Genomic DNA, 27,351 nt, shown 5'->3' with positions numbered 1-27,351 from the left:
TCTCCTTGACATAGGAAACACGATCCCTGTTAATAAAAAACATCCCCCAGGGGGGCGACGTGCCATGAGGCATTTGCCCCTGCCTGTGACTGGGAAGGATGCCAAGAAAATAAAAACCGTGGTTGTTCAAAGGTCAGGGAGTCATAGATTCATAGTCAGACCTGGGAGGGACTTTCTTGAAGCTCATCCTATGTTTTCTTTTGACAAGGAGGAGTCTGAAGCCCAGAGGCTGGAAAGGTTCCTGCAAAGGTGCCGTCAAGTGGGGAGAGAGACGAGTGAAGCAGAGAGCAGGGGGTCCCGAAGAACCGACCTCACCGAATATTATAAATGTACTTCTGGGCTCTCCTCCACACTCACATTCTCTCCCCTAGCTTCAGAATACATTTTTTATATTAACTTTAACTCTCTGGAATTGTGAAAAGAATCCAAATACCAACAGTAAAAATGGAGTTTAAGCTTGATGTCAGGAATATTCTCAGGTCATTTTCACCCGGAGAAATTTTGATGTCCCCGTGCAATAATAGAGGCCCAGGCAGAGTCCGTTTCTCTCCTATCCAGCCCCTCCTCCACAGGCTGGCCCAGTGTTTATCAGAGTGACAGCCTTTTCTGCTAAACAGTCACTGCCTCCCACGCATGTTGGTATTACAATGGCAGAAAATGAGCATTGCAAGAAGCAAAGGACACTGCTCATGGGCTTCAGCCAGAAGATCAGAGTTCCCCAGAATGCTCTCCTTTCCTTTCCTCGTCCTTCCTCATGTCTTCCTGTTGGAAATTGAAAGGTAATTTGATTAGAGTAGATGGAGAAGATTCTTTCTAAAAAGGTCATTGAACTTAGCCCTCTGCCTGTCTACATTCCCTAAATGCCCTGAGTCTGGCACACAGAGGAGTTAGCAAGAACTTGGAAAATTCACTGGGAACTGGCCACAGGAGATAGCAAGAGAGAAGTCACCCGTGCATTGGTAATTATTTAGTGCTTGCTGTATGTCTGGAGCTTTTGTTGGGGGTGGGTGCAAGTGTGGCTGTCTTGTAATGTATGATGAGGGTGCAACAGGGATTAGGGGTTTTAAAAGAGGATTTATAAAAAGAGCAAACTAGTCCCTGGCTTCAGGGAACCTTCACAGTCATAGGGATAACATGATTGGGAGGCACGTGAAATGGCAAGAGAACAATACAAGCAAAACTGTGGAGTAGAGAGAACTGCAGGCAAATAGGAACCAGCCCGAGATGGGCACAGTCAGAGGACTTCTGCATTGAATGTCTCTTCTGTTACACAAAAGGGTGGGTAGAATTAAGATGAAAAAAGGGAATCTGGGGGCAAACACGGAGGATGCCAGGATGAAGGAGTCCCCTGCCTAAGTTCAGAATAATCCCAGCATCTGATGGACAGGAATGAGGTGTCCGGAGCCCTGGATTAGGGTTTGGCTCCAAAGCAGTAAGAGAAGAGGCTGGGGAGAGAAGTGAGTTCAGAGGGGCTTGAATTCCAGGTGGAGTAATAAAGACCTGACATGTTAGATAAAGGGTAAAATGTGTTAAATTATTCAATAACTATTATGTGCTTACTTAGTGTGGGCACCATCCTGCCCACTGGGATACAAGTGATTAAGAATATCCAGTGAGGGACTTCCCTGGTGGTCCAGTAGTTAAGAACCTGCCTTCCAATGCAGGGGATATGGCTTTGATCCCTGGTCGGGGAACTAAGATCCCACATGCTGCAACTACAGAGCCCACGGGCTCTGGACCCCTCACGCCACAACAAGAGAGAAGCCCACGCACCACAACGAAAGATTCCTTGTGCTGCAACTAAGACCCAATGCAGCCAAAAAAAAAAAAAAAAAAAAAAAAGGAATATCCAGTGAACTGGGAGAGTGTACATCGGGGTGGGGGGAGTCTTATCTAAACAGGAGGCTGGGGGAACCTGAGGGATGCTTCTGAGGGTGAAAACCTGGACCTATTTGGTGACTACAGGATAAAGAGCTTGAAGAAGAGAAACCAGGAGATTTTTGCCCCAAAATGATGAACCAAAAGGTCCTAGTGGTGTACTGTTGGACTTACTAAAAAAGACCAGGGAGAGTGGCGCGGTGGTTGGGAGTCCGCCTGCCGATGCGGGGGGCGCGGGTTCGTGCCCCGGTCCGGGAGGATCCCGTGTGCCGCGGAGCGGCTGGGCCCGTGAGCCATGGCCGCTGGGCCTGCGCGTCCGGAGCCTGTGCTCCGCAATGGGAGAGGCCACAGCAGTGAGAGGCCCGCGTACCGCAAAAAAAAAAAAAAAAAAGACCAGGGAGGAATCATGTGAAATGAGTCTTATCATTCCAAAAAAAAAAAAAAAAAATCCTCAGCTGAAAGGTAGAGGTTGCAAGACATAGAACCTGTTATTTTACGTGGTCACGCCCCGCCCAGCAGCCTTCCCACGCGGTGGTGCCCACTGGAATCTGAAAAGCAGTTTAGAGGCTAAGCATCACCCCCCTGCTGGAGGCGTGGGCTTCTGAAGCCCTGAGCATGCGTGCCCGGGAGAACAAACAGGGAAAGAGGATGGACAAGAACCCAGGATCAAGCTGACAGTCCTTCATTCATTCAACCAGTGTTTATTAAAGATCAACCCTGGGCACAGCTTCAGTGACTGTATTAATCTAAACGCTCATCATCTATGTGCTGTAAGACTTTGGAGGCATTTTTCCTCATGGTAAACACCTTGTGCCTTAGACATATTTGTATCCCTGAGTGCCTGATGCATAGGAGCATTTGGTCTGGGCTCCACAAATGGACATGTAGGTAAAAGAAGGAATACTTGAAGGGGTACCCTATGAGGGATGTAGGACTCAGAGACGCCTCCTGGAGAAGATCTGTGATGAGCACTGAAGATGGGCAAGATTTAGAGGGACAAATGAAGGCTCTCCAGGTGCCGTGGAACCACAAAAGCAGAGCGGCGAGTATCAAGTTAGCCTCTCTAGGAGAAAGGCAGAGTTGCCTGAGGAATAGTGGTCCCCTAGCTACGACCCTTATACTCAGCAAATGTGGCTTGTCTTATTTGCTCTTCCTTGCAAGCCCCTGTCCTCTGAGTGGTGATGAAGAGATTGCTGTTTAACCTACCATGGTTAAACTCGCTTCGTTTTGTTAATTGAAATATTTCCCGGAGGTAATGCTCAGAATTTGGGGGCAGTGGCTCAGTTTCCCTTATTCTCTGTTGCTTTTTTCTGAGATGATACCTGGGTGTGTGGAGGGTGAGAATGAGAGGCTCACTTGGCATTTGGGGGGCGCAGTGCAGAAGCATTTACATTGTCCTGGGGTCCCCTGGTTGCTGGGTGCTCTGCTGGGCTCTGCTGATGAAGCCACTGCCTGGGTTCGATCAAAGCTAATAGCCTTTCCTAGCTGACTCCTACATTCCTGCCCTCCTGCTCTGGTAGCATGGTAGAGCTTTGTCTCCCTGTCACCTCCTACATCTTCCCAACAGCTAGTCTCTGCTCTGGGCACCCCTGCCCCCTTGTCTGGATGTCAGCTCAGCTGCCTTCTCTGCCTCATCAGTGAGACTGAGGATGGGGTGTTATGGGAACCTCTGGCTCCCACCTATGTCACTGGAACTCAAGGAGGCCCTGAAAAGCTAAACTCCAGGAACTGTTTGTGGCCCCCGCCCCACTGTATTACTAACTCTGCATTGATGTGGCTGTAACCCAGGGATAGCCTGTGACACATCTCCCAGGGCCAGACTCCTCCACAGGTAAGGGAACAAAATAGTGATGGCAAATGCACGTACCCCAAGCCAGCTTCCCTCTCCCATCTCTGTCCTTCTTTCTCTGCCTTCTTTTTCTTTTCACTTCCTGGATCCTCTCTGAAATAACCTCCTTCTTCCGTAGAGCAGTGAGTCTCATGTCTTAGCTGTCTTGGATCACATTAGAAACTCTGCTATTTGCATATTGCATATATTTCATTATAGGTCTGGAAGGAAATGAATTTGCATATTTAAAAAAAAATCCTAGTTGCAGGTGGAGGTTATAGAAAGCCAGGGCTGCTGCCCTAGATTGATCCTTAATCAAGTTCTCCAGAATTCTCTCTCTCTAGGGGAGAATTCCACGAGCTGGGACGTCTGGGCTGAATTCTTGCTAGACTAAAAAGTGACATGAAGAAATCTTTGAAAATCACTTATCAGGACAATTATTTTACTGGTCTGGATGCAAATTCTTGCTTCTGATGACAAGAGATGATTCTTCACTCTTTCTTTCCTTGCATTCTTTCTATAAAAAATTCCTGGTCTTTGCCCCAGGCAGATTCCTTGGACTTTTGGAAAAGTAAGAAACATTGAGACATATCACAGGTGTTTCAGAAATTTCTATCTTCAAAGGAGCCCTGCACCATTCTGCCAGAGATGGAACCCAAGCGTGGGAAAGTTAGGAGACCTCCTCCCAGAGCTGAGTTCACGGGAACAGAACAGGAACCCAGGGCCATGGCTTCACTTTATGTCTCCCGGGCTCACCACCCACTCCCAGCACACCTGAAGTGGAGACTGTGATTGGGAACCCAGGGAAATAAGACTGGAGACGAGGAGCAGGGCTGGAAAACTGGCAGAAAAATTGAGAAATGATGAGGGATGAGGGATAAGAAAGAGTTGGTGGAAGCTGAAGAGAAGCAGTGTGTACGGCGGTCCACCCGAGAGTGAGCTGCCCAGGTTTCTTTACATCACCACCCAGGGAGGACTCTTTCTTCCCAGTAGGAGAGTTTTGAAGGTAGTCTCCTCCAGGGCTCCAGCTGTGTGAGGCCCCTGCTAAGAGCAAAGCTGCAGGGGAGTTTGAGGTCTCATGAAGTGGGGTGGGGCTGAGAGACCCTCCTGGCATCCTCAGGACCCCTCCTGCTCTGGCATCGTCAGCATCCTTGCTGCTCCTCCGCTACCCAGCAATAACCCATTTTACCATGTTCCAGATGCTGCCCAGGAGACACGCGCTATATAAATGCTAAACAGACGGCTGCCTGTCCCCGGGATAAATACACCATCAGCTCTCGCTGTCATTCCTGTTCCCTTCATGAACACAGACACATTTCCCCAAGAAGGGGAATATGTTGGCATCGCTTCTCCATTTTTGTCTGCGATTCATTCTCAATCTTGATACCAGACTGTTGTGCTCTGTTTTCTTTTTTTTTTTCAATTTTATTTCTTTTCAGTATTATTGATTTTTTTTCCCCAGAAGGGCTTTATGGTTTGTTATTTTAATTTCCTGAATTCATATTCAGAAAATGGGATGCTTTTCTTCTGATTGCTCTTCCAAAAAACAGTAACTTCCATTTCTATGGTGCTCTCACATGCATTATCTCATAAAAATTCATTAGACCTGGAATCAGAGGAAATGGATTCCTGTCTTGACTCCAGCTCCTACTTCTTGTTGACCTTGGGCACGTAGCTTGAACTCTCTGAGTCCTGGTCGTTTCATTTGTACAATGGGCATGGTATCAGACCTGTTCTTTCTAGAGCAAAGGTTTGTGTGAGAAGTAAATAGGATAATTTATATGAAAACTTGAGGTAGGTATTGATTTTTCAAAGAGAAATTTGAGGCACAGAGAACCTAGGTGGTTTGCTCCAAGTGCTGTAGCTTAGAAGCAGCAAAGGCCATATGTAAACACAGGTCTTCTGACAACAAGGGATCTGTCTGTGAACCATAGTTCTGAGTGATGTGTGAGGCTTAGACAGATGAACTTGAAAGCCAATATTAAAAAAAATATTAATAGTTAGCATTTATGAACACTTACTATAGGCCAGATACTCTTCTAAGAATTTTACTGTATTAACTCATTCCAACCTTATAGTAACCCTGTAAGACTATTATTATGTTCATTTTATAATGAATAAGTCCTTTCTCTAAGGTCACAAAGCTGAATCTGAGCACAGACTGACTTGGGGACCCTCTCCTGCCCCTCTAAGACCGCACATGCTGTAGGGCTACAGCAGGTCAGAGCAGACCTTTTCCCAAATCAGCTCCAGGGGAGGAGGGGATCCAACTGGCTTCTAGGAGCCTTTAAAAGAGGGGTGAGGGGCTTCCCTGGTGGTGCAGTGGTTGAGAGTCCGCCTGCCGATGCAGGGGACACGGGTTCGTGCCCTGGTCCGGGAGGATCCTGCGTGCCGCGGAGCGGCTGGGCCCGTGAGCCATGGCCGCTGAGCCTGCGTGTCCGGAGCCTGTGCTCCGCAACGGGAGAGGCCACAACAGTGAAAGGCCCGCGTACCGCAAAAAAAAAAAAAGGGGTGAGGAGGAGGGACTGGGGTGACCGGCACCGGCCATGTGACTCTGTGGACACACTGCAAAAGTTATCTCAGGGGTTAGATGTCCAGAGCTGTGGTTCTCAACCTTGAACACCTTCAGGGCCACCTGGAGGGCTTGTGGTCACACAGCGGGCTGCCCCTCCCTCCCCCCCAATTTCCTTTCTATAGATCAGTGGTGGGACCTGAGAATTTGCATCTCTAACAAGTTTCCGGGTGACATTGGTGCTGCTGGTTCGGGGACCATATTTTGAGAAACATGGCCCTAGAAGGTAGGAAATAAACCACAAGACATCCGGGTCCCAGAGGCAGCCATCTAAGAACTCACCCTCATCTGAACAAGGAACCTAGAAAACCTGAGATGGTCTGGACCCATTCAACATGCCTCTGTGACAATGTCTCCTGTGGAGGAGGGCTGGGGCTGCCCTCCCTGGGCCAGAGCTCCTCCACCAGGGCTCGCTGGGGCTGCTGTGGGCTGTGGGCTGAGAGCAGTGTGTTCTGCATTATGAATGAGTGAGCCCTAAAGACCCCACTGAAGATTAAGCAAACAGCCGCTGCAGCTGCAGGAACCCCTGCGACCAAGCCCCCTAGCCCTCCCAGACAGAACCTTTCCTTCAGCTGTTGTTGTTTTGTTCTGCGGCTGCCTTCTCATCGCCTTGTACTGACAATAGTCGTAAATAACCGCAGTGCTGTGGAGAAATCATTTTAACAGCAGAGAGTCAAATAAATACATTAGACCTGACAGTTTAACAACGCGGAGTCCATTCGTACGTGGTGGCCAGCTGCTTCCCGAGACGTGCGGTGAGCTCAGTGGCCACGAGAGGGCGCGCCAAGATCACTTTGAGCAAAGTCAAGGCGCTTCCCCCAAATCCAGCCCGGTCCCTGGTGCTGGGGCTTTGGCCTCCGCTAAAACCAAGCTTTCAGACTCCAAAGGGCATGGAAACATAGTGCCGACTCCTGCCTCCAATCCTCACCCTTCCAGAGATTAAAGATTTCGTCTTCAACTCGTCTGAGAGTTTAAGGTTAGGGGTGATAGAGTCACTAGGTCACAGTAGGGGTATCAAATCCTCCTACGTGTACGACCCACACGCACCCTGGTCCCGTCAAGACACTCAGGACTTTTCTTTCTTGGTCTTGGTTTTCAACAGTTGTGGCTGCTGCATAGCTCAGCTGGTTTGGCCCCTGATGGTGCTTCTAAGCCTGGTCCTCTAATAACCAGGAGTGTTTATCTGCCTCTTTCTCTGGTTTTCAGGCTGCCCACCGTTTCAGGAAGTGCTGAGGGTCAGTTGAGGGCAATGCAGACTCAGGGTACCATCCTCCCCTGGGTAAAGGGACTTCCATGGAGTTTGATGGACGCTGCTTCCTCTGCAGCTCTCTGCTCCCCCTTCCAGGACCCAGCAAGCTTCCCAAAGAGCACTTTCCTGGGGACACACCTGAGTCTCAGCAAGCAGAGAGGCTCCCTATTCAGGCTGACCATGTTTGGCTCAAACCCTCAACCAGCATCTGAGCCGCTAGAGGTTGGGATCGGGTGTGTGTGAGTTCTTCCCGCAGAGCCAGATCTCCAGACGGGGACAGATAAACATACCCAGATGCTCTCATGCTAATTGGTGGGGGGTTGATTTTTCCTCACTGTCTTCCTGGAGACCAGACTTCAGACTCCTTGTCAGCATAGGCTGGATCTCATTCTCTGATAAAACCCTATCCCCTGGCAGGATGCTTGCTATCGGCAGTCACCTGATTACAGGGGACAAGTTATTGGCTCACTTAGTAGCTGTCTTTGAGTCTGTGGTCATGAGGTGAATATTTCATGTTCTCTAAAGGGAGTTCAGACTGCAGCAGGTTAGATATAAAGAAGTACTTCCTAATAATAAAGTTATTAGGTGCTATGATAAATTCCAAAGAGAGTTGTTGTCTATCTCTTGGAAGCAGATGGGGTCAGACCATGCCATGCCTCCCTGAAGCTGGCCATATTTCCCTGTTGTTTGAGAGTGGAGTCCATGGTGGAGTGGGTGCCTATGGAACTGATGGCTTGGGACCACTTTTCCCCCAGGATGTACCCCTCCCTCCATCCACAGGCTCCGGGAGAGGCAGCCACATTAACACGCCACTTCCCTTGTGCTCCAGTTACATTACATTGGCTGACACACTGGTGTCCCTCCCCATCCTCAGCAGATTGTTCCACAGTGGACACCTGGTGTAACCTGGGCCAATCCCAATTCTTCCCTGGGAATTCTGACATTGAAATTGAGAAAAAGAAGTCAATCTCTCGTTGGGTTCCCGGATAGTAAAATGAAAGCCAGGGTGTCCTTGGCACCATATTTCTTATGGACAAGAAAAGCAGAGGAGAAGCCCTTTAAACAACATATATATGCACCACACATAGAATGAGAGAGGGAGAGACAGATACACAGAGAGGAAACATACACAGAGAGAGGAGCAGAAATGTGAGATGGGGAGATAATCTGATTACCGACCATATGCAAGCCTCTGTTTCCAGTTGCTTCTGAGACCTCGCCAATCCTCATTCTTGAGTTCCCTGAGATACCTTAGTACTTCTGTAATAATTTCCCTTAAAAACAAAGGAGACGCCTCCGCCACACCCACGCCTCAGCTCCAGTCAGATATTGTCACTTGCAATCAGAAGGACTTGACTAATCGTGCTGTATTTAGAGTAAGACTCCAACCAGCTTCACCCCTTCAACTTCTGGTTCTCTTCAGCAGAACCGATCATCGCTGGAAACAGACTGTACAGTTTTCTGCTATTTTATTGCAGGCATATCTCTCTGCCCAGAACCCTGCAGAATTCCAGTGTCTTCTTCAACCTCTTATAAGATGTCCCATCTCCTCTGAAGCTGTACCAGACAACCAGGGGGGGGATGTATTTGTTCCCAAAGCACTTTTCTCAGCCTTCCTAGCACGTCCTGGATTATAGAATTGTCTCCTGCATGGGACTATGACCTCCTTAAGGACAAGGGCAGGGACATGCCCGTCAGCCCCGATTCCATAATGTCTGACACGTTGTAAACACAGAGGAGTGTTCACACACTGACTATGGGGTTTGCAGTCCTGTGCGCAAGCAGTGAGGTGAAAAGGTCCTCGTAGCTAGCTGGTAATTCCCAAAGGATGGGATGATGGAGAGGATGGACATATAACACCGATTGGGTGAACACAGAAGCACAGTGACTATCTCTGTCCCTTTTCCTTCTTTCTTGACCCCATTTAACTCTCACTCTTTTCATCAATGCACACCAAACACACACACACACACACACACACACACACACACACACACACACACACACACACACACACACTGTGACTTCTCTTGCTGACCTGACCCCCACCCAGTATTTAGAATTGGCTCACATCTCAGTATGTTCCAAGCTATTCCATTCAGAGCCTTCTCCATGCTTGAACTGCCAAAGGGAACCCTCCAACTCAAAGGTGAAAGAGAAAAGGAAAAGAAAACAGGAGAGAAGAAAGAGAGAGGAGGTGAGAGAGAAAGTAATATCCAATTTCAACATTTTGTTCTTTGCCATTGAAACTTCCAGAGGCAGCAACGGTACAATTTGTATGTTTTGTATCATGTCTGCTTCCTTGTGGGAGTTTCATAAATTGATGATGATAACACAGCACATTTCTTTTAAGTCCTTAGACATTCAGTCTTTATTGCTTTATGAAGTCTGCTCGGGGCAGAGATGAAATGAAACTGGTGAGATTTTGCTCTGTCCATTCTGCCAATTCCATCACAGAATTTGCACCTGCTACGCAGCTTGCATTCAGAAATAGCAAATCATGTTGCACAAGGTACTGGAGGCAAGAGCTGGGAGGCTCAGGACAGTGGGTGACCTGGGGAGATTGAACAGGGTCATCTCAGTGGCTGCTTGGAAAGGAAGGAACTTGATTAAGGATCAATCTAGGGCAGCAGCCCTGGCTTTCTATAACCTCCACCTGCAACTAGAATTATTTTTGAAAAATATGCAAATTCATTTCCTTCCAGACCTATAATAAAATATATACAATATGTAAATAGCAGAGTTTCTAATGTGAAAGCCATAATACTCACCTGCTCTATTATTGGAGTGCAATGATTTTTTTTTTTTTTCTGCAGCTGAATAGCTACACTAATAGGAATATTACACTGATGGACCAACTCACTCCCCAAGCCAATACATTTTTGGCTTTTGTGATAATTTTATGAAACAAATGTGTGTCATTTGTAGTTCACAGCAGAAAACAATGAGTCCTGCAGTCTATCATTACCTGCCTGTGCAGAGTCAGTGTGACTCTGAACTTCAGACTGGGAGAAAAACCTTCAAGTATTAATAAAAGGAATCAGACCTTTGCAGTTATAAAATTGAGATGGATGAAAATAATTCCAGACAAGTGGATTTCAGCTGTCTTACCCACACTCAATTCCCCCAAATAAAACCCTCCAGCACACACACACACACACACACACACACACACACACACACACACACACGCTGGAATTCTTTCCTTCTTGAATGAACTAATTTATTCCTGAAGTGCAGGAGTGACAACTCAGGCTGGTTGCATGCAAATGACAATCTGTGGCTGGTTCCTTTTTGTGTGGAGTGAACAGACCGTACCCCATAGTGTGGCATTACCCAGCCAAGCTGGGCAATGCTGACCCAGGGTGCCCAGCCTGGTAAGCTTGCCCTTTCAGCTGCACACCCCTCTCCCCGCAGGGTGGAGCATTTCAGGTCTCAGAAAGACTGAACCAAAATGATGCTGATCATTTGTTGAGCACCTTCAAATCCTGACATTCATTCCCAGAGCTGGTGTAGCAACTGTTTTCATATAAAACGGATGCAAATATATCCACGGGGCACTGCGTGGGCATTGTTGATCAATATAATGAAGCCGCATTATGGCCGGGCTCCATACGTATGTACATTCACTTGTCAAATACGATCCTGGATGCAAAAGAGCCTGCCAACCCTCCAGTGCTTTGTAAACTATGAAACGCTGTAGACACACAGTCTTGCTCTCATCAGCATGGCGATTATGAATCCCTGAAGGGCAGAGCATTACAGCAGGCAGACCCGGGGTGCTCTCAGACATGGAGCAAGTTGAGCTTGAAATCAGAAGTGAGCTTGAGATTTACTGATTTTATTATAAGGAATAAACGCTTAGAGACAGAGGGGGATCTTTTTTTGCGGGCCTTTCACTGTTGTGGCCTCTCCTGTATGCGGAGCACGGGCTCCGGACGCTCAGGCTCAGCGGCCATGGCTCACGGGCCCAGCCGCTCCGCGGCATGTGGGATCTTCCCGGACCGAGGCACGAACCCGAACCCGTGTCCCCTGCATCGGCAGGCGGACTCTCCACACCTGTGCCACCAGGGAAGCCCAGGGGGATCATTTTTGACTGCCGTTAATATCTTACTTGGAAAACGCACATCGTGTTGCCTGCCATCTAGTGGCAGGAGAATAAGTTTGCAATTCCCTCAAGTCCCCGGGAAATGACTTACAGGTTGTCTCTGAAAAGGGCTGGCAGATGAACAAGGAGCTGTCGGAGGAAGCCAGCAGTTCAGTGAATGAGAGAGAGAGAGACTGTCATCGCTGCCTCTGCCAGTCTGGGGTCCTGACCTCAGGCGCTGCCACGGCTTTAACTGGCATCTCCACTGTGTAAACCTTGAGAGTAAGAATAAGAATAATAACAGAAATGATCTGGATGATGATGATAATATTCAGAAGCATAAACAATTACAATCATACTACCAGATTGCTTCCACTGTTCCTTTCTGGACTCTGATTAGTAAACATACAAAGGACTGAAGGGGTTGGGGTGGCGGCGGGGGCGGGGAGGATGGAGGCTGCCCGGGAGGCTGCAAACAGAATATAAAACCTTCCCTCCTTAACTCCTCACTCCAAGAGTTTACTGAATTACAATTCTGCCTCTGGAGCTCCTGGAACTTTTGAAGACAGGGGAAACACCTTCAGTAACCTCTCAATTTACTCAGGCAAATGTTTGACTTCGGGATGCCCTGGGCTGCCAGCTACCAGTGGTCAGGCACAGCCTTCTTTCCTTTGTGGTGAACACAGCAAGCAGCTTATCTGAGCTCCCAAAAAGAGTCTGGGTAACCATTGGAAGTCAATGACAGTAATAAATAGATATAATACTTGCTTAAATTAAAAAAAAAAACTAAGAACCTAAGTGATTTTTCAATTAATTTGAAGTCACTAACATGTATTGAGTACTTACTATGCATGAGGCCCTCTCTATACCCAATGCCAGGTAAATCTTACCATGATGGTATGAGGTCAGTACAATCACTACCCCCATTTCACAGATGGAGAAGTCGAGGATTAGAGAGGTGAAGTAGTTTGGTGAAGGTCAGATGGTAAGTCATGGAACAAAGATCCAAACCCTATTTACCCACTTCTCACTCTGCCCCTTAATGGGCTTTGGTTATCATGCCCTGACCACCAAAGGTCAGAACCTGACTGTAGAAAAGCACTTTAAAGTTCACTTAATTCAATTGCTCACCCCAAGTTTCTTCTATAGCAGTAGTTTCCAGACTCTGGCCATTTTTGGCCTGTTGTATTAAAATCATTAAGAAAAACAAAGCAAACCAACAAAACAAAACAAAAAATACAAGTTCCTGAAAACCACCTCTGCCTGTATCTCCAGCTTTCCACACCCCCCCCCCCCCATTACCACCACCCCCTACCTCACATTCTGATTCCGTGGCTTTGCACTGAGGTCTGGAGATTCATATTAAAAACTTCCCAAGGGCTTCTCCAGCCCAGCCAGGCTGGTAACTTGTGTCCGCTATGGAGCAGGGTAGGAGTAAGAAAGGGCTTGGGGTAGGAGAGGAGGGAGCTGCCTTGCATTATCTAGCGGCGTGGTGGAGGAAAGGTAAGTGATCACAAGGCTGTACAAGAGACTGCATTTCAGAAACAGGTCATTTTTTTTTTAATACTGGACATTAGCATCCTTTTTTTTTTTTTTTTTTTTTTTGAAAAGCCCAGCAGAGATGTTTGAACAGCCAGTGTCTTGCTTCTCTCTTCCATGCTGCCTAAGCAAAGAGGCTTGTTGTTCAAGCCAAAGTTAAGTAAAACCTTAATGGATTTGATTTTTGTGCTTCTATTTTTAATCGATGGCAGGAAGCAGCTGGGGCCATGGAGCCCTTTACTCACTGGCTGATTTTCGGGCAAAGTGAATTGCTGCTGCCTCTCAGAGGCTCAGGGAGTGTTAGAAAAATACAGGCAGCTGTGGGAAATGTCCATGTTGGAGGCGGCTCTGTGAGGAACAGACTGGAGCTCACATGCTTGCTATCCCAGAAATGGGCTACCAGGGATGGGCTGCCTTATGGCTGAGGGTCGCTACCTGCCACGGGATATGAGTGGTGGCTGAAGCCCGGTGATTTCCAGATCACACCTCCCTGTGGTTGGGAAATGATGCTGGCTCCCTGCCTGGCCTTTGGCTTTGTGGAGGTGAACCTGTGATTATTTGAGGACTTGGGTGTCTGTGTGCAGTTAGAGTCTTTGCTTCCCATTAAAGTGAAAACATTTATCTGGCCAAATGAAGCCACCCTAGAGTATTCTAAAAGCAAATGTCCTTTAGCTATTTTGTGTCTGATGTTTGTCTTCCTGTGTATTCTCTCTTATCTGGGGACTTTGTGGATTTCCTAAAAATCAATATAAGAGGCTGAAAGGAAGTTAGCACGAGCTACTCAGAAGAGCTACATTTAAAGAGAAAAAGAGAGAGAGAGAGAGAAGTAAAGGCAAACGGCCCCACATTCTGTGAACATCTATGTGCCTCACCATGTGTTAGCACTATGAAAAGACAGAAAATAAAGGCAGGCACAATTTTCATGGGTCTCACAGGTATCTCAGGAGGCAAACAGCGAGGCAGCTGAAAGGATGGATTCTAATCAGAGGACCTGGGTTTAAACCTTGGCTCTGCCACTTACTCACCATTTGACTAGCTACGTATCCACACTGAACCTCATTTTTCTCATCTGTAAACTGGGGATAAGAAAGGTATCTTCTTCTTGAGAGTAAGATGAAATTACATGAACTCTTATTAGTACATTCAACTGGATAAGCTCAGATAAGCAATATAATAAAATGATCATGAAAGTGGACCTTAATTTGACCTCATGAAAATGAAAATTTGTGTATGTAATAAACTTACAAAAAATTTTAAAAATAAATTAGTAAATTGTTTTCAATTCATACCACAAAACGCTTGTTTCCCAAGTATATCAAGAATTTCTACAATTTAATAATAAAGTCACAGTTTATTTTTAAATAGTTCATCTCAATACAAAACCATGCAGAAAATACAGACATGGATGAATATGGATGACTTGGGAGTTTGGGATTGACATATATACACTAATATGTATAAAATGGATAACTAATAAGAACCTGCTGTATAAAAGTATAAATAAAATAAAATTAAAAAAAAGAAAATATGGACAGAAAATTCACATACACAGATACACAAACACACTTGTGCATGCGCGCACACGGAAAAAGGAAAGGAGGAAAGAAAGAAAGAGAAAGAGAAAGAAAGGAGAAAGAAGGAAAGAAAGGCAATGGTTCCCTTAAAAAATAGGAAAATATGCCCGATTTTATTCATAATAAGATAAATTCAAGTTAAAACTAAATTGGTGGGGGCGACCTTGAAGATGGCGGAAGAGTAAGACGCGGAGATCACCTTCCTCCCCACAGATACACCAGAAATACATCTACACGTGGAACAACTCCTACAGAACACCTACTGAAGGCTGGCAGAAGACCTCAGACCTCCCAAAAGGCAAGAAACTCCCCCACGTACCTGGGTAGGGCAAAAGAAAAAACAGAGACAAAAGAATAGGGACGGCACCTGCACCAGTGGGAGGGAGCTGTGAAGGAGGAAAAGTTTCCACACACTAGGAAGCCCCTTCGCGGGCGGAGACTGCGGGAGGCGGTGGGGGGAGCTTCGGAGCCGCGGGGGAGTGCACTGCAACTGGGGTGCAGAGGGCAAAGCGGGGAGATTCCCGCACAGAGGATCGGTGCCGACCGGCACTCACCAGCCCGAGAGGCTTGTCTGCTCACCCGCCGGGGCGGGCGGCGCTGCGAGCTGAGGCTCGGGTTTCGGTTGGAGCGCAGGGAGAGGGCTGGGGTTGGCGGCTTGAACATAGCCTGAAGGGGTTAGTGCACCACGGCTAGCCCGGAGGGAGTCCGGGGAAAAGTCTGCACCTGCCGAAGAGGCAAGAGAATTTTTCTTCCCTCTTTGTTTCCTGGTGCGCGAGGAGAGGGGTTTAAGAGCGCTGCTTAAAGGAACTCCAGAGACGGGCGCGAGCCGCGGCTAAAAGCGCGGACCCCAGGGATGGGCGGGAGACGCTAAGGCTGCTGCTGCTGCCACCAAGGGGCCTCTGTGCGAGCACAGGTCACTATACACACCCCTCTTCCGGGGAGCCTGTGCAGCCCGCGACTGCCAGGGTCCCGGGATGCAGGGACAACTTCCCTGGGAGAACGCACGGCGCGCCTCAGGCTGCTGCAACGTCACGCCAGCCTCTGCCGCCGCAGGCCCGCCCCGCACGCAGTGCCCCTCCCTCCCCCCCGGCCTGAGTGCGCCAGAGCCCCCGAATCAGCGGCTTCTTTAACCCCGTCCTGTCTGAGCAAAAAACAGATGCCCTCCAGCGACCTACACACAGAGGCGGGGCCAAATCCAAAGCTGAGCCCCTGGGGGCTGTGAGAACAAAGAAGAGAAAGGGAAATCTCTCTCAGCAGCCTCAGAAGCAGCGGATTAAAGCTCCACAATCAACTTGATGTACCCTGCATCTGTGGAACACCTGAAAAGACAAGGAATGATCCCAAATTGAGGAGGTGGACTTTAGGAGCAAGATCTATGATTTTTTCCCCTTTTCCTCTTTTTGTGAAGGCATATGTGTATGCTTCTGGGTGAGATCTTGTCTGTATAGCTTTGCTTCCACCATTTGTCCTAGGGTTCTATCCGTCCACGTTTTTTAATTTTTTTTCTTAATAATTAATTTTAATAACTTTATTATACTTTACCTTCTTTCTTTCTTTCTTTCTTTCTTTCTTTCTTTCTTTCTTTCTTTCTTTCCTTCCTTCCTTCCTTCCTTCCCTCCTTTAGACAACGAATCATCCCAAATTGAGGAGGTGGTCTCTGAGAGCCAGATTTATGATTTTTTCCCCTTTACCTCTTTTTGTGAGGGTGTATGTGTATGCTTCTGTGTAAGATTTTGTCTGTATAGCTTTGCTTCCAACATTTGTCCTAAGGTTCTATCCGTCCTTTTTTTTTTCTTCTAAATAATTATTTTTTAATTCAATAACTTTATTATACTTTATTTTATTTTACTGTATCTTATTTCTTTCTGTCTTTTTTCCTTCCTTCCCTCCTTCCTTCCTTCCTCCCTCCCTCCCTCCTTTATTTCCTTCTTTGCTTCTTTCTTTCTTTCTTTCTTTCTTTCTTTCTTTCTTTCTTTCTTTCTTTCTTCCTTCCTTCCTTCCTTCCTTCCTTCCCTCCTTTCTTTCTTTCTTTCTTCATACTTCTACTAATTCTCTCTACTTTTTCTCCCTTTTATTCTGAGCCGTGTAGATGAAAGGCTCTTGGTGCTCCAGCCAGGAGTCAGGGCTCTGCCTCTGAGGTAGGAGAGCCAACTTCAGGAGACTGATCCACAAGAGACCTCCCAGTTCCACATAATATCAAACAGCGAAAATCTCCCAGAGACCTTCATCTTAACACCAGCACCCAGCTTCACTCAACGACCAGCAAGCTACAGTGCTGGACAACCTATGCCAAACAACTAGCAAAACAGGAACACAACCCCACCCATTAGCAGAGAGGCTGCCTAAAATCATAATAAGGCCACAGACACCCCAAAACACACCACCAGACGTGAATCGGCCCACTAGAGAGACAAGATCCAGCCTCATCCACCACAACACAGGCACTAGTCCCCTCCACCAGGAAGCCTACACAACCCACTGAACCAACCTTAGCCACTGGAAACAGACATCAAAAACAGCAGGAACTACGAACCTGCAGCCTGCAAAACGGAGACCCCAAACACAGTAAGATAAGCAAAATGAGAAGACAGAAAAACACACAGCAGATAAAGGAGCAAGATAAAAATGCACCAGACCTAACAAATGAAGAGGAAATAGCCAGTCTACCTGAAAAAGAATTCAGAATAATGATAGTAAGGATGATCCGAAATCTTGGAAATAGAATGGACAAAATGCAAGAAACAGTTAACAAGGACCTAGAAGAAATAAAGATGAAACAAGCAACGATGAACAACACAATAAATGAAATTAAAAGTACTCTAGATGGGATCAGTAGCAGAATAACTGAGGCACAAGAACAGATAAGTGACCTGGAAGATAAAATAGTGGAAATAACTACTGCAGAGCAGAATAAAGAAAAAAGAATGTAAAGAACTGAGGACAGTCTCAGAGACCTCTGGGACAATATTAAACGCACCAACATTCGAATTATAGGGGTGCCAGAAGAAGAAGAGAAAAAGAAAGGGACTGAGAAAATATTTGAAGAGATTATAGTTGAAAACTTCCCTAATATGGGAAAGGAAATAGTTAATCAAGTCCAGGAAGCACAGAGAGTCCCATACAGGATAAATCCAAGGAGAAATACGCCAAGACACATATTAATCAAACTGTCAAAAATTAAATACAAAGAAAGCATATTAAAAGCAACAAGGGAAAAACAACAAATAACACATAAGGGAATCCCCATAAGGTTAACAGCTGATCACTCAGCAGAAACCCTACAAGCCAGAAGGGAGTGGTAGGACATACTGAAAGTGATGAAGGAGAAAAACCTGCAACCAAACTACTCTACCCAGCAAGGATCTCATTCAGATTTGATGGAGAAATTAAAACCTTTACAGACAAGCAAAAGCTGAGAGAGTTCAGCACCACCAAACCAGCTTTACAACAAATGCTAAAGGACCTTCTCTAGGCAAGAAACACAAGAGAAGGAAAAGACCTATAATAAAGAACACAAAACAATGTAGAAAATGGGAATAGGAACATACATATCGATAATTACCTTAAATGTAAATGGACTAAATGCTCCCACCAAAAGACACAGATTGGCTGAATGGATACAAAAACAAGACCCTTATATATGCTGTCTACAAGAGACCCACTTCAGACCTAGAGACACATACAGACTGAAAGTAAGGGGATGGAAAAAGATATTCCATGCAAATGGAAACCAAAAGAAAGCTGGAGTAGCAATTCTCATATCAGACAAAATAGACTTTAAAATAAAGACTATTAGAAGAGACAAAGAAGGACACTACATAATGATCAAGGGATCGATCCAAGAAGAAGATATAACAATTGTAAATATTTATGCACCCAACATAGGAGCACCTCACTACATAAGGCAAATGCTAACAGCCATAAAAGGGGAAATCAACAGTAACACATTCATAGTAGGGGACTTTAACACCCCACTCTCACCCATGGACAGATCATCCAAAATGAAAATAAATAAGGAAACACAAGCTTTAAATGTTACATTAAACAAGATGGACTTAATTGATATTTATAGGACACTCCATCCAAAAACAACAGAATACACATTTTTCTCAAGTGTTCATGGAACATTTTCCAGGATAGATCATATGTTGGGTCACAAATCAAGCCTTGGTAAATTTAAAAAAATTGAAATTGTATCAAGTATCTTTTCCGACAACAACGCCATGAGACTAGATATCAATTACAGGAAAAGATCTGTAAAAAATACAAACACATGAAGGCTAAACAATACACTACTTAATAACAAAGCGATCACTGAAGAAATCAAAGAGGAAATAAAAAAATACCTAGAAACAAATGACAATGGAGACATGACGACCCAAAACCTATGGGATGCAGCAAAAGCAGTTCTAAGGGGGAAGTTTATAGCAATACAAGCCCACCTTAAGAAGCAGGAAACATCTCGAATAAACAACCTAACCTTGCAACTCAAGCAATTAAAGAAAGAAGAACAAAAAAGCCCCAAATCTAGCAGAAGGAAAGAAATCATAAAAATCAGATCAGAAATAAATGAAAAAGAAATGAAGGAAACAATAGCAAATATCAATAAAACTAAAAGCTGGTTCTTTGAGAAGATAAACAAAATAGATAAACCATTAGCCAGACTCATCAAGAAAAAAAGGGAGAAGACTCAAATCAATAGAATTAGAAATGAAAAAGGAGAGGTAACAACTGACACTGCAGAAATAAAAAAAGATCATGAGAGATTACTACAAGCAACTCTATGCCAATAAAATGGACAACCTGGAAGAAATGGACAAATTCTTAGAAAAGCACAACCTGCCAAGACTGAATCAGGAAGAAATAGAAAATATGAACAGACCAATCACAAGCACTGAAATTGGAAGTGTGATTAAAAATCTTCCAACAAACAAAAGCCCAGGACCAGATGGCTTCACAGGCGAATTCTATCAAACATTTAGAGAAGAGCTAACACCTATACTTCTCAAACTCTTCCAAAATATAGCAGAGGGAGGAACACTCCCAAATTCCTTCTACGAGGCCACCATCACCTTGATACCAAAACCAGACAAGGATGTCACAAAGAAAGAAAACTATAGGCCAATATCACTGATGAACATAGATGCAAAAATCCTCAACAAAATACTAGCAAACAGAATCCAACAGCACATTAAAAGGATCATACACCATGATCAAGTGGGGGTTATTCCAGGAATGCAAGGATTGTTCAATATATGCAAATCTATCAATGTGATAAACCATATTAACAAATTGAAGGAGAAAAAACATATGATCATCTCAATAGATGCAGAGAAAGCTTTTGACAAAATTCAACACCCATTTATGATAAAAACCCTGCAGAAAGTAGGCATAGAGGGAACTTTCCTCAACATAATAAAGACCATATATGACAAGCCCACAGCCAACATCATCCTCAATGGTGAAAAACTGAAAGCATTTCCACTAAGATCAGGAACAAGACAAGGTTGCCCACTCTCACCACTCTTATTCAACATAGTTTTGGAAGTTTTAGTCACAGCAATCAGAGAAGAAAAGGAAATAAAAGGACTCCAAATCGGAAAAGAAGAAGTAAAGCTGTCACTGTTTGCAGATGACATGATACTATACATAGAGAATCCTAAAGATGCCACCAGAAAACTACTAGAGCTAATCAATGAATTTGGTAAAGTAGCAGGATACAAAATTAATGCACAGAAATCTCTTGCATTCCTATATACTAATGATGAAAAATCTGAGAGTGAAATCAAGAAAACACTCCCATTTACCATTGCAACAAAAGGAATAAAATATCTAGGAATAAACCTATCTAAGGAGACAAAAGACCTGTATGCAGAAAATTATAAGACACTGATGAAAGAAATTAAAGATGATACAAATAGATGGAGAGATATACCATGTTCTTGGATTGGAAGAATCAACATTGTGAAAATGACTCTACTACCCAAAGCAATCTATAGATTCAATGCAATCCCTATCAAACTACCACTGGCATTTTTCACAGAACTAGAACAAAAAAATTCGTAATTTGTATAGAAACACAAAAGACCCCGAATAGCCAAAGCAATCTTGAGAACGAAAAAAGGAGCTGGAGGAATCAGGCTCCCTGACTTCAGACTATACTACAAAGCTACAGTAATCAAGACAGTATGGTACTGGCACAAAAACAGAAATATAGATCAATGGAACAGGATAGAAAGCCCAGAGATAAAACCACGCACATATGGACACCTTATCTTTGATAAAGGTGGCAGGAATGTACAGTGGAGAAAGGACAGCCTTTTCAATAAGTGGTGCTGGGAAAACTGGACAGATACATATACAAGTATGAGATTAGATCACTCCCTAACACCATACACAAAAATAAGCTCAAAATGGATTAAAGACCTCAATGTAAGGCCAGAAACTATCAAACTCTTAGAGGAAAACATAGGCAGAACACTCTATGACATAAATCACAGCAAGATCCTTTCTGACCCACCTCTAGAGTAATGGAAATAAAGACAAAAATAAACAAATGGGACCTAATGAAACTTCAAAGCTTTTGCACAGCAAAGGAAACCGTAAACAAGACCAAAAGACAACCCTCAGAATGGGAGAAAATATTTGCAAATGAAGCAACTGACAAAGGATTAATCTCTAAAATTTATAAGCAGCTCATGCAGCTCAATAACAAAAAACACAAACAACACAATCCAAAAATGGGCAGAAGACCTAAATAGACATTTCTCCAAAGAAGATATACAGACTGCCAACAAACACATGAAAGAATGCTCAACATCATTAATCATTAGAGAAATGCAAATCGAAACTACAATGAGATATCCTCTCACACCAGTCAGAATGGCCATCATCAAAAAATCTAGAAACAGTAAATCCTGGAGAGGGTGTGGAGAAAAGGGAACACTCTTGCACTGCTGGTGGGAATGTGAATTGGGTCAGCCACTATGGAGAACAGTATGGAGGTTCCTTAAAAAACTACAAATAGAACTACCATATGACCCAGCAATCCCACTACTGGGCATATACCCTGAGGAAACCAAAATTCATAAAGAGTCATGTGACAAAATGTTCATTGCAGCTCTATTTACAATAGCCCGGAGATGGAAACAACCTAAGTGCCCATCATCAGATGAATGGATAAAGAAGATGTGGCACATATATACAATGGAATATTACTCAGCCATAAAAAGAAACGAAATTGAGCTATTTGTAATGAGGTGGATAGACTTAGAGTCTGTCATACAGAGTGAAGTAAGTCAGAAAGAGAAAGACAAATACCGTATGCTAACACATATATATGGAATTTCAGAAAAAAAAATGTCATGAAGAACCTAGGGGTAAGACAGGAATAAAGACACAGACCTACTGGAGAACGGACTTGAGGTTATGGGGAGGGGGAAGGGTGAGCTGTGACAGGACGAGAGAGAGTCATGGACATTTACACACTAACAAACGTAAGGTAGATAGCTAGTGGGAAGCAGCCGCATGGCACAGGGATATCGGCTCGGTGCTTTGTGACCGCCTGGAGGGGTGGGATAGGGAGGGTGGGAGGGAGGGAGATGCAAGAGGGAAGAGATATGGGAACATATGTATATGTATAACTGATTCACTTTGTTATAAAGCAGAAACTAACACACCGTTGTAAAGCAATTATACCCCAATAAAGATGTTAAAAAAAAAACAAATAAAAAACAAAAACAAAACAAAACAAAAAAACTAAATCGGTATTTGTTTCAAATAAGTTAGTAAAAGTTCTAAAGTTTTTGGATACGTTGTGTATCCAATTTGGATACATTGTTATAAGGGTAGGGGAAACGTCTCCATCATACAGTGTTGATAAGGAATTTGGCAAAAATATATCAAAATTACAAACATAAACATGTATATCCTTGACTCTGCAATTCTATTCTAGGAATGTATTCTAAAGTTGTAGTCACACAATGATAAATCTGTAAGCAAGGCTGTCCACATCAAGAGATTGGAAGCAAACTGAACATCCTTTAGTGCATGACTCATTAAGTAAATTGTGGTGTACCTGTACATTGTAATACAATGTATCCATAAATTGACTGCCAAGGATCTTAGAATTGTCTTCAAGATTTGAAAAATCAAGATAAGTGAAAAAATCAAGGTGTATGTATGCATACACACACATTTATATGTAACAAACATATATATAGCAAATATGTATAACAAAACATATATGTTTATGTATGTATATAGACATAAGATTTGCTGTATATGTTACCACTTGTGGAAAAATAGAAAAAAATTATATTTGCTCATTTCTGCCTGTACTATCTGAAATATACTTAAGAAACTGGTGGCATTGGTTGACCCCAAGAAGAGATGTGGGGTGGCTAACAGAAAGGGTTGAGGAAAGCCTTGAGTGTACACTTTTTGGGTTTTACAAGAACACAGTTTTGGAAGTCAGATGACACAATGGTCAAATGTATATTGTATTTTCCTTTCAGAAAGATTTACACAAACATTGTGGCATATGTACTCATTAGTTTATTAAATATTTATGTAGTGTCACTGTAGGTCAGAACATATTCTGGTGTGGAGGGGTGGGCTGTGATATCAAGGCATATACGATACTTTCAGTGCACCAGACTCAGTTCAAAGTGTTCTGCTTTAACTCATTTAAACTTTGCAACAACCCAATGAGCATGTACTACCATTATGATTTCCATTTCACAGACGAGAAAACTGAGGGTCACAGAGGTCGAACTAACTTGTCCCAAATGGAACAGGTAGTGAGTGGTAGAACTGAGCTTTAAAATGTCTCTAGAGTCTGTGATTTAATACCAGGAGGAGGTCCAAAATTTGTGAGGCCAAGTGACAAATGAAAATCTGGCCAAGTGTTCAAAAATGATGAAGAATTTCAATACAGAAACAATAGAGCAAGAAAGCAAGCTGAGGCCCATCTGAACACAGGACCCCGTGGGACTCTACAGCCTACGCACCCATGGAGCCGGCCCTTGTCACCATCCCACTCCCTTTCACAAAAAGGCCCCCTGCCCTCGTGGAGCTGACATTCAACTGGAGGAGCCAAGTGGGTGACACATAATAAATAAACAGACCATCAGTATGTGCCAGGAAGGAAAGCACAGTGCCACAGGGATGATAAAGAGTGCCAGGAGGACAGAAAGGCTCTGCCTAAAGACACCTGCTTAACCTTGTTTAACCCTCTGTTTCCCTAATGTGTTTGACTATAGAATTATTTCATTGAAGTTAATTCAATATTTTTACTCTTTCACCTTATACTGTCACCTCTGGAACTGGAGTTCTGCCAAACTCTTTTGGGGCAGCTCTGATCTTTATGAATCCTCTTATTCTGTAGATGAGAAAACAGGGGCCCAGAGTCAGAGGGGCTTGGTCAGGGTTCCACGTGGCTGGTTGCATGCTCTCTAATATGCCATGAGCAACTGAGGCCCTGCTAAGTTATTCCATGTCCATTGACGTGTTTCAGCAGTCAGAGACCTCACAAAGAACCAGGCAGCGTCCAATTGTGCTTTATGTGTGGTATGGGTTTAATTTCTTATTGTCCAATCATTACAGAACATCCCTTTCATTACCTGGTAAAACCTTTTCCTTTTAAAGCCTTCTTCTCCTTTTTTCTTGTTTTCAATTCTGGACCATGTGTGTACCAATGTTTTCTGAAATGCAAGGCAATGTCATACTTGATACCATCTTAAGAACTAAAGGATTTATTTGCTTCCAAAATAATGAGTTCTGTTAAACGATGAATGTATCAGTTAAGGCAAGAGAGCAATTTTTGCATCTGAAACTAGTGGCTTTGTCTTGTTGTGTGTGTGTGTGTGTGTGTGTGTGTGTGTGTGTGTGTGTGTGTGTGTATTGGAGTGCAGAGCTGAAATACAGGCAAGTGTTTACAGAATGCTAAATTCATTCATTGTTAAAAGGACACCCGTGGAAATTGTGCCAGAGGCTCTTTAGGTTGTTGAGATAGTGACATTTTTAAAACATTTGTCTTATCTTAAATTTTGCCTTAGATAAGATGCCTCCAAGTAGATTCTCTTCACAGCCGTTTGCTTCTCATTAAAGAGGGAGACTTCAAGCTCTTCGTCTTTCATTTAGATCAACTATTTGACTGAAACAGTGATTTTTCTTGACTTTATTTCATGAATTTCCTTGTTTGCATTGACCAACTCAACCAGCTGTTTTGAATTCATGTGAACTCAGGGTCAAAGTGCCGATGCAGCTGAAGAATTGTAGAAATTAATTCTGAAAATGGCAGCAAAAGGAATAAGAACCTAAGCCCGAATGCGTGCTTGGGAGGCTAAAACTGATCAATTTCCCGGTCCCTAATTAAAACAAGACACCAAACACAACAGCAGCATAAAATCCAGTGCTTTTTCCTGGTGATGAATGCGACCAGCCTGCAAATTTCTCCTTGCTGGAAACAGAAATTCCATGTGCAACAGCAGTTAAACAGGAAGCTTCCTGGCAATTTATGTCTGGTAATATGTACGTTTATCTTCTCACCGTCCAGACACTGTCCTTACCCTACTCCATTCCCAACATAGGTGCCCTTTGAAATTAAACGAATAAAACGAAAGAGGAAGTTTCTTTCTTTCACCTATGTCTTTGAAGGGGTCCATTCCTCGATATTGAAGGGGTAAACAATTACGGCAGGGTATCTAATCTTTTACATAACTTGAGTTGTGAAAATCTGCATGTGAACCATCTGCTTTTAAATTGAATCCTGGCTTTACATCAATTAGCACAGTAATTTCAGATGTAAAGTAGGTTAACTTCTGATTGATCTTCAATTAACACTAGTTCTTAACCATTTACTTTATTTCAAATGCATTTCCCCTCCTAGTTATACAGGGAAGTTGCAGAATGACCTTCCTTCTTTTGAAATGTGGATAGCTCCTTAGGATGAAAGAATTGACATTCCATCCACCAGTCCCTTTATCCCTGAATTAGTAAGAGCTCAGGTAAGGAAAAGTCACTATAATTTTATTTTCCAAAAGAGCATCAAGGAAACAGGAAGACCTCACTACATGCAAGGATGTTTGGGGTTTTTTGTTTGTTTTGCTTTGTTTTCTTTTTGCTTTACTTATTTAGATTTTAGAATTGGGAATTTTCACAAAATAACTGACAAAATCATTCCAGGAAGCCCCAAAACAGCATTTGTAAAACTTAAGGAATCTGGTGATCGTACAAAATTATTCGGCTCCTTTCCTAGGACACAAACTCTCAGGGTTGAAAGAGGATTCAAATGTCCTCCAGCTTATATCCACCCAGGGCAGGCATGCCCACCAGAGCACCGCCCCCCCCCGCCCTGCCCCCGCCAGATGGTCAGCCAGCTTTTCCTTATTGCCACCATTGGACAAAAGGGCAGAATCTCCCTGATGAGGTTGTTAACAGTGAAATTCTGCCAGCTGAATAATATTCACCAAGTGATATAAATCAGATACTTATTTTATTAGAATGCTGCACACTGCTATTGATAATTTCTGTATAGCTTATGTTAAAAAACAAAAATTCAACTGAGTAAAATCAAAGAACTAATTGGCTTTATTCAATGAATCACGAATCAGGGAGCATCCCATCTAACAAACCCCAGGAGCTGTACAAACAAAAGTGGAAGGTTTCTATAGGCAGAAGGAGGGAGGGACAAGGAAGTTAAAGAGTGGATTATTTCAGGCAAGGTCACCTTCCTGAAGGGGAAGGCGAGAGTCTTATTAAGCAGATTACCTCACTAGTGTCGATCAGGAAATTCCAGACTGGTGGGTTTAAAATTCCACTCATGGGAGGAGCTGAAACTGTAACCAGTTTAGATAGTAAGTCTTGCTGGGGTTTGGCATAAGTGACTCCACTTTGGGCCTATTGTTTCTTTTTAACACTTATGGTAGTATATCATTGTGATATGTTATCTGACTTTCCTTTTATAAATTTGATTCATAAAATATTTATGTCCTAAAGTATATAATTTTATCACATAGGGGACTGTCTTTTCTTCAAAAAAACATATAACTTGTTTTATAATAGTTATCATTGTAGAAATATGATTCTCTTAACAATCATTTCTGGTATGATCAACTTACTGGAAACTTTTTATACCATTAAGTAAAGATAGTTTTTTTTCATGGAAAAGATATATGACTTTTTCCTTCTTATTGTCTTCTTTTTTATTATATGCATAGTTGTTTTTCTTATTAGCATGCTATGTTGAAAATAGAACAACAAGGGTCCCTGTACAATTTAGACCAAGTAATAATTTCTGCTATAATAAACAGATCCAAATTCTCCGTGGCTTAAAACAATGAGTTTAATTCTCACTCATGTCACAGTCCAATGTCCATGTTCTTCCCTGGATTATGTCTCATATTATAATTCCACTGTCCTCCAGGGATTGGAAATTTTCCCCATTCAGCCAGCATATGAAGGAAAAAAAAAAAAAAAGAGGAGGACCAAGAGTAGGAGTTTTTGTGGGTCTAAAAGTGGCATTTATCATTTCTTCATACATTACATGAGCTAGAACTCAGTCACTGACCAAACCCAACTGCAAGGCTGGCAGGGAAATACAGTCCAGCCATAGGCTTAGGA

The sequence above is a fragment of the Tursiops truncatus genome, chromosome 1 (genome assembly GCF_011762595.2).
Source record: "Tursiops truncatus isolate mTurTru1 chromosome 1, mTurTru1.mat.Y, whole genome shotgun sequence".
Classification (NCBI taxonomy): domain Eukaryota; kingdom Metazoa; phylum Chordata; class Mammalia; order Artiodactyla; family Delphinidae; genus Tursiops; species Tursiops truncatus.
The sequence above is the reverse complement of the archived record's forward strand: the minus strand, read 5'-3'. Positions refer to the sequence as shown.